This window comes from Lygodium microphyllum, chromosome 27 (assembly GCF_053477565.2).
Source record: "Lygodium microphyllum isolate KBCC chromosome 27, Lygodium_microphyllum_v1.1.10, whole genome shotgun sequence".
Lineage (NCBI taxonomy): Eukaryota > Viridiplantae > Streptophyta > Polypodiopsida > Schizaeales > Lygodiaceae > Lygodium > Lygodium microphyllum.
In genome coordinates, this window is record NC_141161.1 from 88,693,853 (window position 1) to 88,712,382 (window position 18,530).

The window sequence follows — 18,530 nt, forward strand, 5'->3', positions numbered from 1 at the left end:
CACTTACTCTTGGCGTTCTTGACGTGTGTAGGGATGTTGGGACTAATAGTCCAAGTTATACATAGGGAAGTTGATGATTCTGATATCTTTTGATTGGATTCTCATTTGAGTTATGATTGTAGTCTGGATTGTATATGGGTGATTCAATGTGGGTGTGTGCACTTGTATATGTTCCATGAATCTATGTTAATGTGAGGTGAGTATGGGGTTTTCTAAGTGTCCAAAGTGCATATGCATGCATTTCCTCTTGTTTTGTTGGAGCCCTTTTGTGTGTCTTTGTAAAATTAAACTTACTTATCCACAAGCATCTATTTGGGGGAGGAACTCCATATTTATATAAAAAATTGAGATTAAAATGTCTATAAATATTTCATTTTCTTGAACTTATTGTTCTTATTCCACACATGTTTATACATACATGTTTCATGCAAAAACTATGGTCGTATGTGTGGTGGACGTTTTCACTTAAAATGCGTTTAATGGTAGTTTGAATCCATCTCTCTCTCTCTCTCTCTCTCTCTCTCTCTCTCTCTCTCTCTGTGAGTTGCTTTGAATACTTAGCTCATGGAACTAGTTCAAACAATTAGTGGTAGTTCTCTCTTTTTCTGTGTGTGCTCTCTCTTTCCCTTGCAATTGTTTTCAATCTCATAGTTGTCCACCCAGTTCTAATACAACAGTCTATGAGTCTTGATAGTAGAATTTGTATTTCTTTCATAGCTCAAACCCCTCTAATAACCAGTTATCTCAAGTCGATCCCCTCCCCCCTTTGGGCACCTAAATCACAATCTACAGAAAAGTCAAGAGTCTTGAGTTTTTTCAATCTTTTTTATCACCTTCCACCTACGGTTTAAGGGTAGCACCTAGGGGAGAGGGTTAGACTTGTTCTTGTTGGCCTAACAAAATCTTTCACTAGCATTGTTAGCACTACCCAAGTCAAGTTGAGAGCCAATGCAATGGGAGGAATACCTATGTCGGTGAATTTGCAATGTAGAAATAGAGAATAGGGTTTTGAAAGGTCTTGAAAGCTAATCTATAGGTAGAGTTAGCTATGGTGGTGACTGTCAGGATTGTGGGAGAGAAGGAATGAGTCTTACTTGTAGCTTTCTTGCTTGCACAATGGGGGAATATACACAAAGGTGGAGGCTGAAAACAGTTTTCCTCTTTTTAGTTGTGTAAGTCAAAAGGAACTCAAGTACATAGAAATAGAAGAATCCTATATATGGGTCTCAAACCAAACTCAGCTAACTAAGGTGGCATACTAATTGAGCCACGAACTAGAATAGATAAGGATAGTTGTCATCTAGCTATTATTCATGGGCAGTGTACCAACCGCATCTACAGCTAACAAGTCAGTGACATAAATGCACAACGGTCATCTTGGCATATCACGAGTGGAGTTCGATATCTCAACACTCCCCCTCGAGCTCAATCCTAATTTCTGCACACCAAGCAGGTCTCTGAACTTGCGCAGCTTTTCTGCGCCCAATGCCTTCGTAAATATGTCAGCTACATGATCCTCTGTGCTGACATAAACTAGATCAATAAGACCTAGTAAAACCCTCTTCCACACATAGTGATAATACACCTCAATGTGCTTTGTTCTAGCATGATAGACTGGGTTATTTGCCAAGTGTATACTGCTCATGTTGTCACAATAAATGACAATTGGTCCATCTGTAGGCTGATGCATATCATAAAGTAGCTTATGCAACCAAGCTACCTCATATGCAGCCGTTGCTGCACCCTTGTACTCAGTCTCTGTGCTCGACAAGGCAACTGTAGGTTGTTTCTTGTTGCTCCAAGTGATTGCAGCACTCCCAAAAGAGAACACATATCCACTAGTAGATTGTCTATCAGAAATACTACCAGTCCAATCAGCATTAGTGTATTCATGCAACTGTATCTGAACCCCAGTCTCGTAAAATAGTCCATACTGCAATGTAGACTTCACATACTTGAGTATGCGTCTAGCCGCATCCAAATGTGGTTTCCTTGGAGCCTGCATAAACTGACTTACCAATCCAACATCATAGCTCAAATCTGGCCTGGTAATAGTCATATAAATCAAACTTCCTACTATGCGTCTGTATATAGCAGGGTCTTCGAGAAGCTCACCTGCATCTGTGTTCAACTTCACATTCTGCTCCAAAGGAACTGAAATAGGCTTACAGCCTGTCATCCCATATTTGGACAGCATGTCCAATCCATACTGTCTCTGCACGAGCCGTATCCCACTTGGTGATCTAATTATCTCAATGCCCAAGAAATAACGCAGCTCTTCCAAATCCTTCATCTCAAACTTCTGCTTCAATAGCATTTTCACATGAAGGATATCTTCATCACTATCACCTGTCATAATCAAATCATCAACATAAATGATAAGTAGCATAATATATTTCTCTGTTTTTTTCACATAAAGTGAGAAATCTGCCTTGAAAATGTGAAAGCCAATAGTGACAAGATACTGTCCTATCTTGTTAGACTATGCTCTAGGTGCTTGTTTCAAGCCATACAAGGCTTTCTTCAATCTGCAAACAAATTCAGGATGAACAACATGCACATAACTTGGTGGCTGCTCCATATAGACATCTTCTTGCAAATCACCATGCAAGAAGGCATTCTTTACATCCATCTGATGTAAAGACCATCCCTTTGATGCAGCCATAGCAATGACTGCTCTTACGGTTGCCATCCTTGTAATCGGACTGAATGTTTCTTCATAATTAATGCCATATGTTTGTGCATACCCCTTGACTACTAATCTTACCTTGTATCTATTCACAGAACCATCTCCATTGTGTTTTACCTTATAAACCCACTTACAACCAATTGCATTCTTATCTTTAGGCAAAGGTACCAATTCCCATGTAGCATTTGCTTCCAAGGCATCCATTTCTTCATCCATGGTTTTCTCCCATTTTTCTTTTCCCATGGCTTGCTCAAAATAAGTGGGTTCTGGTTCCTGTATCACTTTGACCATATATGCATAGTGAATGGCTGTAAATCCATCATATTTCAGCCTATCCACAGGATACCTAGCTCTGGTAGACCTGCACAAAGTAGGTTCACTTCCAGGTGCTCTCAAAACATCCTTGGTCTTCCTTACTCCAGGTGTAACAATAGAAGGAATACCCAACTCATCATCAATGCTCTGTTCTGAGCCACTGGATTCACCATCCACGTAAGAGTGACCTGCATTCACATCAAACATGGGCTGATCTATATTCTCTTTTCCTTTTCGTGATACCTGCATACCACTATCTGCATTGCTTTGAGAAGATTCTCCTGATCTCAATCTGCCTGTCCATGGCGAAGAATGTGAACCACTACTAGAGGACACTCCAGGTCTACTAATATTTTGTGACTGCTGTTGTGAATTCTGTGCAACATTACCATTTTGTGCATCTACATCATCAATCACATTTACTGGTTTATACTAGCTACTCATCTCATAAAAAACATCTCTGCTCACTGTAAACTTACGAGTAGAAGGGTTATAGCATCTATACCCTTTCTGTTGTGCAGAGAGTAACCAATAAAGATGAACTTCTCAGCTTTTGGATCCAACTTGGATTTCAACTCATCTGGCACATGAACATAGGTAATGCAACAAAAAATCTTCAAATGAGAAATATCTGGTTTCCTACCAGTATACCTCTCCTCTAGAGTCATCCCATGTATTGTTGTAGTGGGAGTCCTGTTCATTATGTAGACTGCTGTAGCAACTGCTTCAGCCCAGTAAAAATCTGGCAAGTCTTTTTCATTGAGCATGGCACGAGATACCTCTCCAATATGCCTGTTTTTCCTTTCTGTAATTCCATTTTGTTGTGGGGTATGACTGCATGAATATTGCTGCTTTATGCCATGCTCTTTTAGGAGCCTTGCAAACTCATTTGAGAGGTACTCTCCCCCTCCATCTGACCTTAGGCATTTTATTTGCAGGCTTGTTTCTTTTTCAACCATAGCTTTAAGAGTTTTGAAATGCCCAAAAATTTCACTCTTCTTTTTCATAAAATACACCCAAACTTTTTTGCTATAGTCATCAATAAAAGTGACAAAATAATGACAGCCTCCAAGAGATGCAGCTTTAGTAGTCCACACATCAGAGTGGATTAATTCCAATGGCTTCTTACTCTCTTGAACATGTCTAGGAAATGGTTTCCTTGCTTGTTTTCCAAATTGACAGGCTTCACATACCTTATGCATTTCTGCAACCTTGAATTTATGCAATTCTGCAACAATATTTTGGACATGCATTGATTTAAGTCGCTGTACATTAACATGACCAATGCATTTATGCCAGATATCAATATCTGCAACTACACCGGTCCCATGTGCAAACATTGCTGCACTCAATTCAGGCATGTCTGCATCCAATATAAACATTCTGCAATTCTTATTTCCTTTTGCTATCAAGCGACCTTTATTTTTCATATCCTCAACAAAGCATCCATGAGGATTAAATCTGACCTTCAAGCCCTGCTCAACCATTTGACCAACAGAAACCAGATTCTTGGTGATTTTCGAGACATGAAATACATTGGACAGGTATTTCTTTTTCCCATCTTGCATAGACAAATGAATTTTTTCAATCTGCACAATAGGATGTCTAGTATCATCACCAGTCTCCACAAATCCTGGTTTTTCCATTTTCCTTGCATTCTTCATCCATTCTGTATGACCTGTCATGTGGTTTGATGCACCTGAGTCAACATATCATACATCGTTGCTTTCTTCTGCACTTGTCACAGAATTGTTCATGTGCTGCACCATAAACAAATGCTCATTTCTGTCATCACCCTGTCTACTAGAAGATGCATAATTTCCTTGTTGCAATTTTTCATTCATGATGTCATTCTGCTTTTTATAGCAGTCTTTAGCCATATGACCCATTTTACCACAGTAGTAGCATTCAACATTACTGTTTGCATTTTGGCCTCTTTGCTATTCACCACGACCTCTTTGGCTCCCCCTACCTCTAGAGTTACCACGTCCTCCTCCATAGGACTAGTTTTCTTGAGTTTGCTGCATATTCTGATTTCTACCACGGCCTCCAGATCGGCCTCCTCTACCTCTGCCTCTACCTCTTCCAACATTTGAGTAGAAGACAGCTTCTTTTGAAGTTCCTCCTGAAGAAGATGTACCACCATTTCTCTGCTCCTCAGAAATTAGAAGAGCAATCAACTCCTCAAAATTAGGAAATCTTTGCACGAACGGAAATGGATGTTCGGAACTGTGCATAATCCTTTCCTAGACCATTCAATGTCACAGAAACTAAATCATTATCTTCCACTGGCGACCCAATGGAAACAAGTGCATCTGCAATCTTCTTCACCTTCATGTGGTAGTCATTGATGCTTATATTTTCTCTTTGCACATTGTGCAACTCTTGCTTGAGCTGCGTTTTCTTGGCTTGCGTATTTGTGCTATACATTTTTGACAAAGTATCCCATGCCTTCTTTGGCGTACTTGCATCTTGAATATGCACAATCATAGAGTCTGAAATGCTGATAGACAGCTAGTACATAACTTTCCTGGCTCTCTCATGCCATGCTTTAAATGCCTGCATTTGCTGTTGATTGGGAACATCAGGAAGAACTGATTCTTCTTCATTTTCTGCAACGAATTCCCAATATCCTTTTCCCATAAGGAAATTCGTCATTCTAAACTTTCATGCTTGGAAGTTGTTCTTGTCAAGCTTTTCAGTGACAATCTGTGAAAGAGAATCAGACGTCATTACAGAACACTGCAAAAAATTCTGTCACTGCAAAGAACACAGCTTCAGCTTCACAAGGGCAAATCTGCAAAATTGATGAAAGTGGTATTTGACCATACAGTCACTTTCTAGTGACGATTTTGCACCAACAGGCAACAAGGATAATTCTGTAACTCCCAATGTCTCTGCGCACAGGCATACGATGCAATTTCTACAGTAACTTTTCACCGACCTGTAGAACAGTGGTCGCACAGTATAAAACTGGGCCTTTTCCTGAGTGCGTGCAGAAAAATTTTGCCTTCAAAACAGGCCCCGAAATGGCCTTAAATTAAAAAAACAGAGCAACCAAGGGCTACAGCTCTCCCCCGCAGCATATACTGCCCTCTTGCTACACCGCGAAGGGTGTCTCAATCTGAGACAATGCACTCTTGCACTTTCCAGCTGTGCTACCTGCAGAGACCTTGCTCCCAAAACAGAAAAATGAAAGCAGCACTGGTCCTCTTACCAGAACACCGCGAACTTGGTTTGCTTTCTTGAGCTCCTTACCACGAACAAGGCTCTGATACCATGTCAGGATTGTGGGAGAGAAGGAAGGAGTCTCACTTGTAGCTTTCTTGCTTGCACAATGGGGGAATACACACAAAGATGGAGGCTGAAAACAATTTTCCTTTTCTTAGTTGTGTAAGCCAAAAGGAACTCAAGTACATAGAAATAGAAGAACCCTATATATGGGTCTCAAACCAAACTCAACTAACTAAGGTGGCATACTAACTGAGGCACGAACTAGAATAGATAAGGATAGCTGTCATCTAGCTATTATTTATGGGCGGTGTACCAACCGCATCTACAGCTAACAAGTCGGTGACAAAAATGCACAACGGTCACCCTGGCATATCACGAGTGGAGCTCGATATCTCAACAGTGACTTCAATTAATAAAATGATTTAGATGAAGTCAAGGAAATGATGAGAGGAAACGAATAAGAAGATAAATAAGGTATGATGAGTAATATTTTTGCATTAGTTAGTGAAGCTCATTGTAAAAGAACATTGATTCCATGTATGTTTCGGAGGCTCCCTAATGGGTGGTATGGAGAAACACAAGAAAAACTAGATTATGAAGACCACTAGGAATGTGGAGAGTTATACATGCTAGAGACCAAACTAAGGTCAATATTTGAAAAATAAGGGCTCAGATGGGTGACATCATTACACCACCAAACAAGGGAATAATCCAAGAACTTTGTAATTTGGAGTCATAAAATATAAAGTTGAAGTAATAAAAATACTTAAGGGAACCAACATGCGGATCATGGATGAGCTCACACTAGCACAACTCAAAGCACAATCTAGTGAGATTGCCAAGATTAAGGCAACTAGGAAAGAGTGCACATGGGCAACTTATTGAGATGGCAAATACATCAAATAAGAGTTCCAAAAGTCTATGAATTAGGCTACTTTATGATCATTGATTTATGTACTTACTTTTATAACTCTAGTAATTGGTTTTTATTTGTGCCAATAACAACTTGAAGTGGACTAAAACTAAAATTTTGAGTTCGTTGTTTTGTTCTATACGTCTTCGATGAGCCTTATAGGACATTATTATGACTCTCTCTCTCTCTCTCTCTCTCTCTCTCTCTCTCTCTCTCTCTCTCTCTCTCCCCCCCCCAGGAAAAAGACTAAGATAACCTCAAGTCTTGTCTTGTCATAGATAGACCATAAACTTTGTCATTCTTTCTACCCTATTTCCTCTCCTAAACCTAACATTGGGACCTATTAGAATCCCTTAAAATTCATGTGTGTGTGTGTGTGTGTGTGTGTGTGTGCGCAAACAATTACTTTAATATGCATTACACAAATATAATTTTATGGACCATGTATGACATTTGAAAGTATGGAAGTATATATAAATCATATGCTTTTGATTTACACTAAAACCCTTGTCTTTAATTTGCACATCCACATGTTTTAAATTGTTTATTCTAAAGACTCATCAAGAATGGCTAGGGAGGAATCCATATTCATGCATTTGGGGTAGCGGTGGTCCAATGAAGCTCATGCCACAACAATGATGCTGTGGTATGAGGATAACGACACTTGTTAGTTACTTGGTTTTGATATATTTAGCTTTGATGTTAATGATTAAAATTTCTAAAAACGTGTATTTAAACGAACTCAAAATCTAACGAGGATAATTTAGTGCCATCATTAGAAACAAACGACTACTAGTTTAGTATGACCATAGTACATGTAGAGGGCTCATAGCATTAGCACCTCAACACCCCATCTAATGGTCTTTTGTATCTACATATGTATAGATCATTAGACATGCCTTATGTCCTATTTGCCATGTGCAAAAAAATCATCTCACCATGTGGCACAAGTAGTGTGACCTCACATGGGACACATCAATTTCTTCTCTAGGTTTAGAAACATATTTTTGTGCACTCTTTTGCTTGATATTTTTTCTTGTTGAATAGTAGTGCACCTTGCCTCTCCTTTGAATGTATTACAAACCTGACGTAATTAAGATATACATAATAGCTTTGAAATTGCAGCATAGATTTTTTATATGTAGAATTGATGTTCTGTAAAAGAGAAATATAAACATGGAAGTTAAAGTATGAGTATGTAGTAGATTTGATGGCTTTCCCATGCTTGAACAAAGAAAAAAGATTACACATATGTGGTTATGACATTAAAAATGGGTGTAAGCTAGAGGCCCATTTGCTAGACCATACTACTTTGATAGGTGATAGATGCTAAATGTATGATACGTGGCACACCACATGGGTGCACACATGACACCATGCGAAACAACACTATTGATATAAGCATCATTTATGAAAACTTGTTGCAGTAATTTCTAATCCTACTTCTAGTTATTGAAAGAAATAGAGATGCATCTTACTTCACAAATAGCACATATGAAACATATCCTTGAAGGAAATAGAGGCAAATCTCTTCCAAAAATAGTTATTATGCCCCATGTCCTAGATGCAAGCACATGGTCACAACACTTGTCAAAATTGCATGTGAGGGAGAATAGTATCCTTGGGCATTTTTGAGATGACTTGTGGCTATAAAAGCAACATTCCTACTTAGTTTAAAACATGGAGGATCTCAAATGAAAACTAAGATGATGTGCAAAAGAAAAAATGTAGAAGTTAAACTCTCTGCTATTATAGTAGCTCCAAAGGAGACATTTTCAATGCTAGTTTTCATCATATTCACCACTTTTGAAGGTCAATTTTGTGGAAAACCTTTTCTCCTTTTACGCTAAATGAAAAAGCGATGGATAAAGAGAAGTGATAAGAAGTTGCAACCATGATTTTCTCATCTTTCAAATATCCGTAATAATAACCCATTGTAGCAAACCCCAATTTGCCAAGCCAAGGTTTAAGGACTTGCATTAGATAGATAATGCAAAGTTTAGCATTGTATTATGATAAATTTCAGTTATTCCCCAAAAATTATAAATGGTTAGAAATGTCTAATTTGCACTATGCTTGATTAAGATTTCTTTTTAATTCTCAATTGGTGAAGAAAATTTATCAATTAAAGTTAAAATTTGATGTCAAATCATGTATCCATTAATATGAAATTTTGTACAAGGACCATTAAGAATGGTATGCATGTATCTTAGCTGCACATGGCATTCCTAAGCATCTAAGAGAAGTTGGTGGTACAAACAAAAATAATATAAAGATAAGGAATACAAAGAGAGAGAACAAAAAAGAAAACAAGTGTATCAATATCTTGGAAGATGCTTCAAAGGCATATGTGACAAAACATTGTACCTCAAGATTTAAATTAAAATCCACATTGAAGTGTTAATGGCACAAAAGAAAAAAATATATGAGAGAGAGAGAGAGAGAGAGAGAGAGAGAGAGAGAGAGAGAGAGAGAGAGAGAGAGAGAGAGAGAGAGAGAGAGAGAGAGAGAGAGAGAGAGAGAGAGAGAGAGAGAGAGAGAGAGATCTCCTCCATAATCCCTAGAAGGGTCCTCGAGCAATCTACCAAAAGCCTTGGTTTCCACACTCATCACCATCCAATCCCCCTTTTGGAATCTCAAAATTAAATGGACATGGGAGTTCTAGTTCTCCTTTGCAACAGAAGCATTGGATGGTCACCCTAAGGACACTTTAGTACTCATCTAAGAAGGGTTAGTTCGTAACCAAAGAAGAAAGTAGCTATCATTAGACTTGGTTCATAAAGAGTGGTAGTCTTTTAAACTTTCATGGCCTCAAAGATCAATATTCTACCACATTGTTTCCCTAAAATAATGTCCTCTTTAAATGAAATTCCAAAATTCCACATGAGCTTCGAGGTTTTCCTAAAATCTATAGGCATATTCAAATCCAAAATTGATAGAGTTTCTCCTTCAAATTGGAATCCCCAAGGATTAGCTTCCATGTGAAGATTTTTCCTAAAGTCCTATATAAAACTAAGGATGGAATGGTGTCACTTGGAGTAGCTTCCTTGAGTGACGATAGGATTAGCTATGTTACTTTTGACAAGGTGGGTCCAGATGCTTATAGCAACTAGATCTCTTGTGTTTTGGTAGGGAAGAGTTCTAGTGTTTTCTCCCATGATTAGTAGGTTTTTTCTTGGATTCGTTTATATCTAGAATTTTAAGGATTTGGCTCTTCTCAATATCTAGATTTTTAGGGATTTGACTTAGTAGATGGACTATGATTGGATACAAAGTTTGAAGCTTCAATATTTTGGCAATGAAAGTACACGTAAATATGTGTTCTTTGAGTGACCTTACACTTTTGGCCATGATGGATCACTGGGTGAGGCATTTATAGTTGATGAGGTGGTACTAAATATTCACATGCATATGATGAAGACAAGATTCTTTGGAGATGCATCTTGTTCTCTATTTGTGGGGTGACCATAGGACATGTTGTAGTGAGTGCCTATTGACATGGTGATGATAGTAGTAGTATTTTACATTTGTAAATGATTTGGGTAGTTGATAGGGGTGGTACCTTTGAGCCTTAGCAAGAGTGTCTTGGAAATGACATTTTGGACTAGGAGGTTATATGAGTAAAGTTGAGTAAAATTATGAAAAATAGGGTTTTGAGGAGAATTGAATGATTAGATGGATCTTGATGTTGTGGAATAATAAATATATGTTTGTCAAATGTTTGTATGGGTTCGACAACATGTAGATTGCTTTAGTGTGGCCTCATATTGTGTATTAAGCTGTGTTTCTATGTGGTTTTTCTCATTTCACTATATACCTAAGAATATGATAATGCCTGCAAAATTTGTCAATAGGGGGCTGTGAGAAGGGGAAAATGAGATTAGATGTACATATTGTTTGATCTTTTTCATATGCATATTGACTGGTTTTTTTAGTATAAGGAAGATAGTAGCATGAGTTTTCTTGGTGCTATCTTCCACATTGCTGCAATACTTACGGTGAAAGGCATGAAAAGATATGATTATGCACATGGAACATGATGCTGTTTTTTCTTTGTTTGTGCACTTTAGAGCATTCCACCTTACACGGAAAGAGCATAAAAGCATGGTATTGGAATAAACCTCCTGGATACATTAAAATTGTTTGAAAAACCCACTGACTCATGTGGAGAAGTGAAAGAGGATCCCTAATTGTAGATTAGCACATTTATTCTTGGGGGAAAAGTTTATGTGAGGTTACAAAAAGTCTCATGGAATGATAAGTATCAAAAGAGGAGTATGTTACAATGTTTCATATGTTTCAGATGATGCATATTGGGGCCAATGTCTAGGGTGTAGGAGAGCCATAGGGGCCATAACAGTCAGCACAGGGGTGCCCTCTATGTATGTTAGGAGGGACAACTACGATGTTGAAAATGACACCACTAGATGGTGGTGTTGATCCACCACTCCAGTTGGTTTAGGAATGAGTTGACGATTCAACCTTATGTGTTAAGGATAAACTACCACTTTTGTGTGTGTTGGGACTGCTCTTACCACGTGGGACTGTAAGCCCCCTAACCTTAAGGGATACTGGACAAGTATGGTCCAAGGGAGTATTTGTGAAAAACTTCTGCATGTTTTCGTAGTCGTTCTTCACATTGATCTTATTGAATTCTAGCATGTGCTCATATTCTTTCTCATACACTCAAGAACAAGTCTTAGGTCCTTACAAGAATCCTAAAGACTCCTAGCAAACATACCACTTGTTGCGACCTAAAAGGGACTTGACACTAGCTCTGACGCCTCTAGCTAGTGGGCTCTCAAACATGCCAAACAAACCCACATAGCCTTGTAGCCAAGAGCATTTGGGTACTATGAATGAATCTTCTAATTGCTATGTTTGTAAATGCAATTTTGGATTGTAGTCCAACTTATTACCCTTCTCAAATCCAAGTAAAGGAGCTTTCCATACATAGGTGACTATTTTACCTCAGTGGGTAATACTATCCAATTACCCCCTATTGCTTAGTTGCAATTCTTCTTAAGAGGGTTGGATTTCATGATTCAACTGCACTTAAGCAACACAGTACTAAATGATTTAGATGCGGCTATAACAATAGCAGATGGAGTCAAGTCAAGACTTTAGGTTGCTTATGCAACAAGAGGGCAAGTTCTCTCAATGTCTGGGATGGTGCCAAATGCGATACTAACATGATATAACTCAATACTTGCACCACCCAATAATATCATGGGTCAAAGTCAAGGGACTTTAAATCAATGGTTGCCTCAATTATCCACACCTATAAGGTCAAATGTTGCCCAACCAAGACCCATGATGTCTATGAGTAGTGGGCAAGGTCCCACCATGAACCAAGGGTTTGTGAAGCCACCGATCCCTTTACAAATCGTAAAACCTAATGTGAAGATGGCTCCTAGTACCATTAATTACGAATCCTCTACATCAAATATTGTTGAGGAAGTTAAGGACATGATCCATCAAGATTTAGTTGTAAGTGGTGTGGTGGTCAAAAATTCCCTCAAAAGTGTCCCAATGTTAAATGTGACATGTGTGGGAAGTTTGGCCTTTTAGCCAACACTTGCTGGAGCAAGATTAGTTTCCTTCAGTATGGAAGTAGACAGCCATGTCCTATTAATCATTGAGGACAAGGAAACAATCTTTAACAAGATGAGGGACCAAATCAAATTTTGTAGAGAAAAAAGGCTGTTGTGGAAGAATTGTTTAGTGGTAGTGGGTTAAGTTTGATTGAAGTAGTGCGTGTTATTACCATTGATGCTTCTAATTTACAAGCAATTACAAGAGGTCAAAAGGAAAAAGAGGGAGATAAAGATAATGCAAAACTTGTTGAGGAAACCCCTAAATAGGATGATAAAGGCAAGCAAATCCTTAGCCCTAACATACAAGGTGGTCCTTTGAAGGCTGTGCTGATGGCAAAGCAGACCTAAATAAGGAGCCGACAAAGAAGAACGTGAAGGCTCAGAAAGAGGTGCCTAATCCTATGAAGTGACAAAGAGATTGGATGGTTTGGTAGAAGAAGAGAGCTATTGCTAACTTTTACAAATTTGATCTAGCAAGTTCTCTTTGTGAGGTTAGCTTGATGTTAACCTCTTGGAGCCAACTAAACTATCCTCGAGAGAGTGCGTAAAGAGTTTAAGAAGATCCTTCGCATTGGATATATTATTGAACCCTTGGCGTATAGATTGTATTGGTGATGATTGGTTTGGGTATGTAGAAAATAGTTGCCCAAGGGTGCTAGCTTATGTTGATGGTATATTGTGGACCATGCTATCACCATTATGAGCTTAGAATTGATGGAGAGGTTGGGATTAGAGATCTGAAAAGATGCCTTCCTAATTCTAAGGATCGATGATGATAGTTTGAGACAACTGGAAGATTGTATTACTAAATTCCATGTAACCATTGCTAACATTGAATGCATCCTGGACTTTAGGGTCATTAGGTTTGTAGGGCGGCCAAGATACCAAGTGCTATTAGGAAGGCTATGGATCTTGCAATCCGATTGTCAAGTCGACATAGTGGGGCTGGTTGCTTGATCTTTGGCAGAGGTGCTAGATGAGTTATAATGGATGCTTACTTGGAATCACCTCAAAGAGAGAGAGCACCCATATCCTCCATGGAATTGGATGCACCAGAGGGGACTTCTAGTAGTGAGACTTAATAATATTAAGTGATGACTCAAGGGAGGAGTCTACCAAAAAAGATGTATACCAGGTAACTCTAAACAATATATAGAGGCTTAGGATAGAATCAAAGATATGGATGTGATAGAGATAGACCTTGGTTCATTGAATGAATCATGATTGATTAAATTAGGGTTTATGCTTAGCATGGAAGAAAGGAAGGACTACGTGTCCTTAATCTAGGAATTCTGCAATATATTTGCCTAGAGTTATGATGAATTGAGGGGTATTCCTCCCAGTTTAGCTATGTACACTATTCCCTTGAAAGAGGGAATTTGACTTGTTCAGTAGAAAGTAAGGTACATGCCTTTTGAGATAAGGGATAGACTATTCGAAGAGTTATTAAAATTACGAAGGCTGGCCTAATATTTCCTATGCAACACATGAAGTGGTGTTCAATGGTGGTTATTAGAAAGAAGCAAAAGAATCAGATCTGGCTTTATGTTAATTTTAGAGAGCTCAACAAGCAAACAATTAAGGATTATTATCAATTGCCATTCATTGTTCAAATCTTAGATCAACTAGTAGGCAGGGACATATACTCCTTTATGGATTGTTTTGCTAGCTACAATCAAATTGCCATCTTAGAGGAAGACAAGTTGAAGATGACATTTGTAACCATGTTTGTAACCTTTGCGTATCATGTCAAGGCCTTTGGATTATGTAATGCACTAGGTTCTTGACAATGCACACCTAACAAAACCTTCGATGATATTTTCCCAGAAGAGCTAAAAGTTTTCATTTATGATATGGGAGAAGCTATCACTAGGGATAGCCAATTAATAATTTTGAGGCAATATTTTGAGCATTGTAGATAGCTTTTCATTGCTATAAATCCAAGGAACTGTGCCTTTGGAGTGCCCTATAGATTAGTGTTGGGCCATGTAGTTAGTTTGGTTAGCTGATCCAAAAAAGATTAAAGTCATTGTTGCTATGAGTCTACTGCGAAACCCCAAGGAAGTGCATAGTTTCTTATCTTTAGTCGAATATTACTAATGATTCATTAATGCACTAGCTAAAAGGATGTTGTCATTGATAAATCTATTATCTTTCAAATGTTCGTTTGTTTAGAGTGATATGTGCAAAATATCATTCGAGGATGTGAAGTAGGAATTGGCTAAAGCACCAATCTTGAAAGCACATAAAAGAGATGAGATGTTCTACATGTTTTTGACAACCACGATGTATAGTATCAGCTACCACTGTTGCTTAGCTTAGATATGGGATTAAAAATGGTACCACCCAATTGTGTTCACTAGTCATTGCAAATTGGGTGTTTGAAATTAATTATATATATGGAAAATTTGTGCATTGAGATGATCTTTGACACGAAAAAATTTAGGCACTATATTCTGTACGAGAATGTAGTATTTTATACAAAGATAAAAGGGATGAGGTTATTATTGAACAAGTTGCAACCACCCAATTGCCTAGAAAAGTGGTTAATCACTTTGCAAGAGTTGGATTATGAGAGTAAGAGTAATATGACAATATGGCAAGGAATCATAGAGTGTTTTGTAGACTTTGAGGAGCCAAAAGAAGTATTGGTTGAAGTTAGAAACCTTGAGGGTTTGTTTAAAATAGACATGGTCTCCATTCAATCCTAGTATACTACAATAACATATTACTTATCTACAGGGGAGACTGGAGCCTCTTGTCTAAGACTGAGAAAATGAAAATTAAACAACAAGCCTTAAAGTTTGCCTTTATTCTAGGAACTCTATATCGGCTGCAAGGGGTAGATGATGTTTATAGTCAATGCATTATGTTTGATGAAGTTCCATTAATCTTGGAAGAGTGTCATAACTCCACATGTGGGGGGAATTTTGTTAGATGATTGACTACATAAAAATCCTTAAGAGTTAGATATTGGTGCATGCCGTCCATATTCTAGGATGCATTTGCAAATATAAAGAGATGTGATATATACGAGAGACATTATAGTAAAGAGAATCAGAAGAGCCCCTTGACTCCTATTATGGATTTAATACCATTCGAGAAGTGGGGCATTGACTTTGTAGGTCTGATTATCCCATCATCCTCTACACAGAAGAGGTATATCATAGTAGCGAATGACTATTTTAGGAAATGATCAAAAGCATGAGCAAAGAGGAAGGATGATGCAAAGGAGACTGCTAGCTTCCTTCTTGAATAAATAATTTGGTGGTTTGGTCAACCAAAAGAGTTGGAGTTGGGACCGTTGAACTCATTTTTTGTATAACATGATCAAAAACTTTGATTTAGGCATGGAAAATTAAGCATAACAAAATGACACCTTGTAATCCACAAGCGAATGGGCAAGTCGAAAGCACCAATAAGTAGCTTGTGGGAATCCTGTTAGAGATCATTTTAGAAAATAAATGAGATTGGAATAGGAAATTATATGTGGCTGTATGGGTGTACAACATGACCTTTAAATGAGCTATTAGTCGCACCCTGTTTAAATTAATCTATGGAGAGAAATGTGTATTATCCCTTGAGATCGAGTTACCTACAGAAAGATTCACGATCAACCATTTTTTGGGGGATGAAGATGCACCTTTAGGATGCTTTATGGCCTTAGCACATCTTGATGAGCTTAAAATTCAAAGTTTAGTACATCAAGAGGTGGCCAAGCATTGTACGAAATAGCTTCATGACATAAAAGCGAAGAAGTATGCCTTTAAAAAAGGACAAGTGGTCTATAATTTGCAAGTGACAATGTGAGAACCTATAGCACTAGGTAACATTGTCCTCCAGGTGGATGTTAGGAGGATTAATGTGTTTTGTATTGGTGACAGCTTACGAGAAAGGCATGAAGCACTACATGAGGAGATAATAATTAATATTATTATTTATACACTTGTAGTATTAGATATTTCATTGTATTAGACATCTTATTATATGATTGTAAGGTTGAGAAATATAGTAATTGTGTGAGGCCAATATATTCAAGTTATTATATAAAACTTTTGGATATTAACTAGATATCAACATTAGACATCTTATTATATGATTGTAAGGTTGAGCAATATAGTAAGTTTTTGAGACCAAATATTCAAGTTATCATAATTTTTTTTTGGATATTAACTAGATATCAAGATGAACGGAGTTGTTCACAAAAAGAGAAAAAACATGGATACAGTTAGTTATTTTGGGCACAAAAAGAATAAAAATCTATGAATACATGCATTGGGGAGAACCCTCTCAATGCATGGGGGGATGATTGCACCCAATACATGTCATTCCTTTTCTTGTTCTCTTGTCTCTCTATTTTCTTATATTCTATTCCAATTTCATTTATTCTATGAATTTGTGGATTAAGATGGATTATCAACAACAATATCATATCCCATTATGCTTCAATGTATTCGTCATCCACATAGTGACACTTTGATCTATCCTGTTCTCCACAATATCCACATTGTATTTTGAACTTTGATCCATATCATCATCCACATAGTGACACTTTGATCTATCCTTCTCCACAACATCCACATCGTATTTTGAACTTTGAGCCATAATTTCTACTAGAGATCTTGCATAATATGAAAGAATGTTACAAAAAAACACATAGAATAAGAAGAAGATAGAATGGGTTGCTTTGTATGTTCAATTCTAAAACATGTGATGTATAAAGCAACAACCAAAAAGTTAGAACACAATTCAAACACTATACTTTTACATAACCAAACTACAATTTTTACTAATAAAAGTGACAATAACAAAACAAGCTTCGAGGTGTCTTACATATGAAAGCTTACTAGCCAGTCATAGGTATTGCCCACAACTTGCAATCTCTACAGGCATCAAATTCTAAGTTCTCCTCAAGACCCAAGTGTGCCCTCTTTGCACCTACTTCTTCTATAAGAGGCCGAAACACAACATCTACTATATTCTTACAAACATCAAAGGAGAAGCATGGATGAGAAGATGCTTGTTTGCATGCACACATGAGAGATGCAATGCCACAACTCATCTCCAAAACCAATATTGATTGTGGATACAAGTGCTCCAACATACAGAGTAGAAACATAGGTGATCTCTAAGACTATCATGCCAAAGAGTTGAAGAAGATGGTTGCACGAATCTACTTCTCTCTAGAAGGTAATTGGCCCAATAATCACTCGATTGATCAATCTACAACTTGGAAAAATGAGAGCTAATCCCTCCAAGAAAAGTAGGTGAATGAGATTCAGTACAAAAAGAAAATATTAACAGAGAAAATAAGACCTAAATAAAACAAAAATGTCACATATTTTCACTAAAAGAATTAGAACACAAAAATCCAAGATCACTTATCAAAACCTCTAGATTTCATTGCTTTTCATAACCACATGGGAGCTTATCAAGCACAAAAACTCTCCTAACAACTTCTAGACCAAGTATTGTATGTATTTCTCAAGCAAAAGAAAATGCATCATCTATTTTTATCAGAGGAAAGATTTAATATATTTTTAATGATTAAAGTGTTTATATCAATACACATTAGTACACAATGTGATAAGAGAACTAAAAAGAAGGAAGAAAATATATAAACAATGAATGCCATACGTGTGGTAAAGAGAATGAGAGATATTGATAATGATGCACTAGAGACTAGTAGAGAAGGTGAGGAAAGAGGGAGAAAAGAAAAGAAAGGGGAAAAGGGAGAGAAAGAGAAAATTAAACCTAGGGTTTCGAGGAGGCACTATCATGC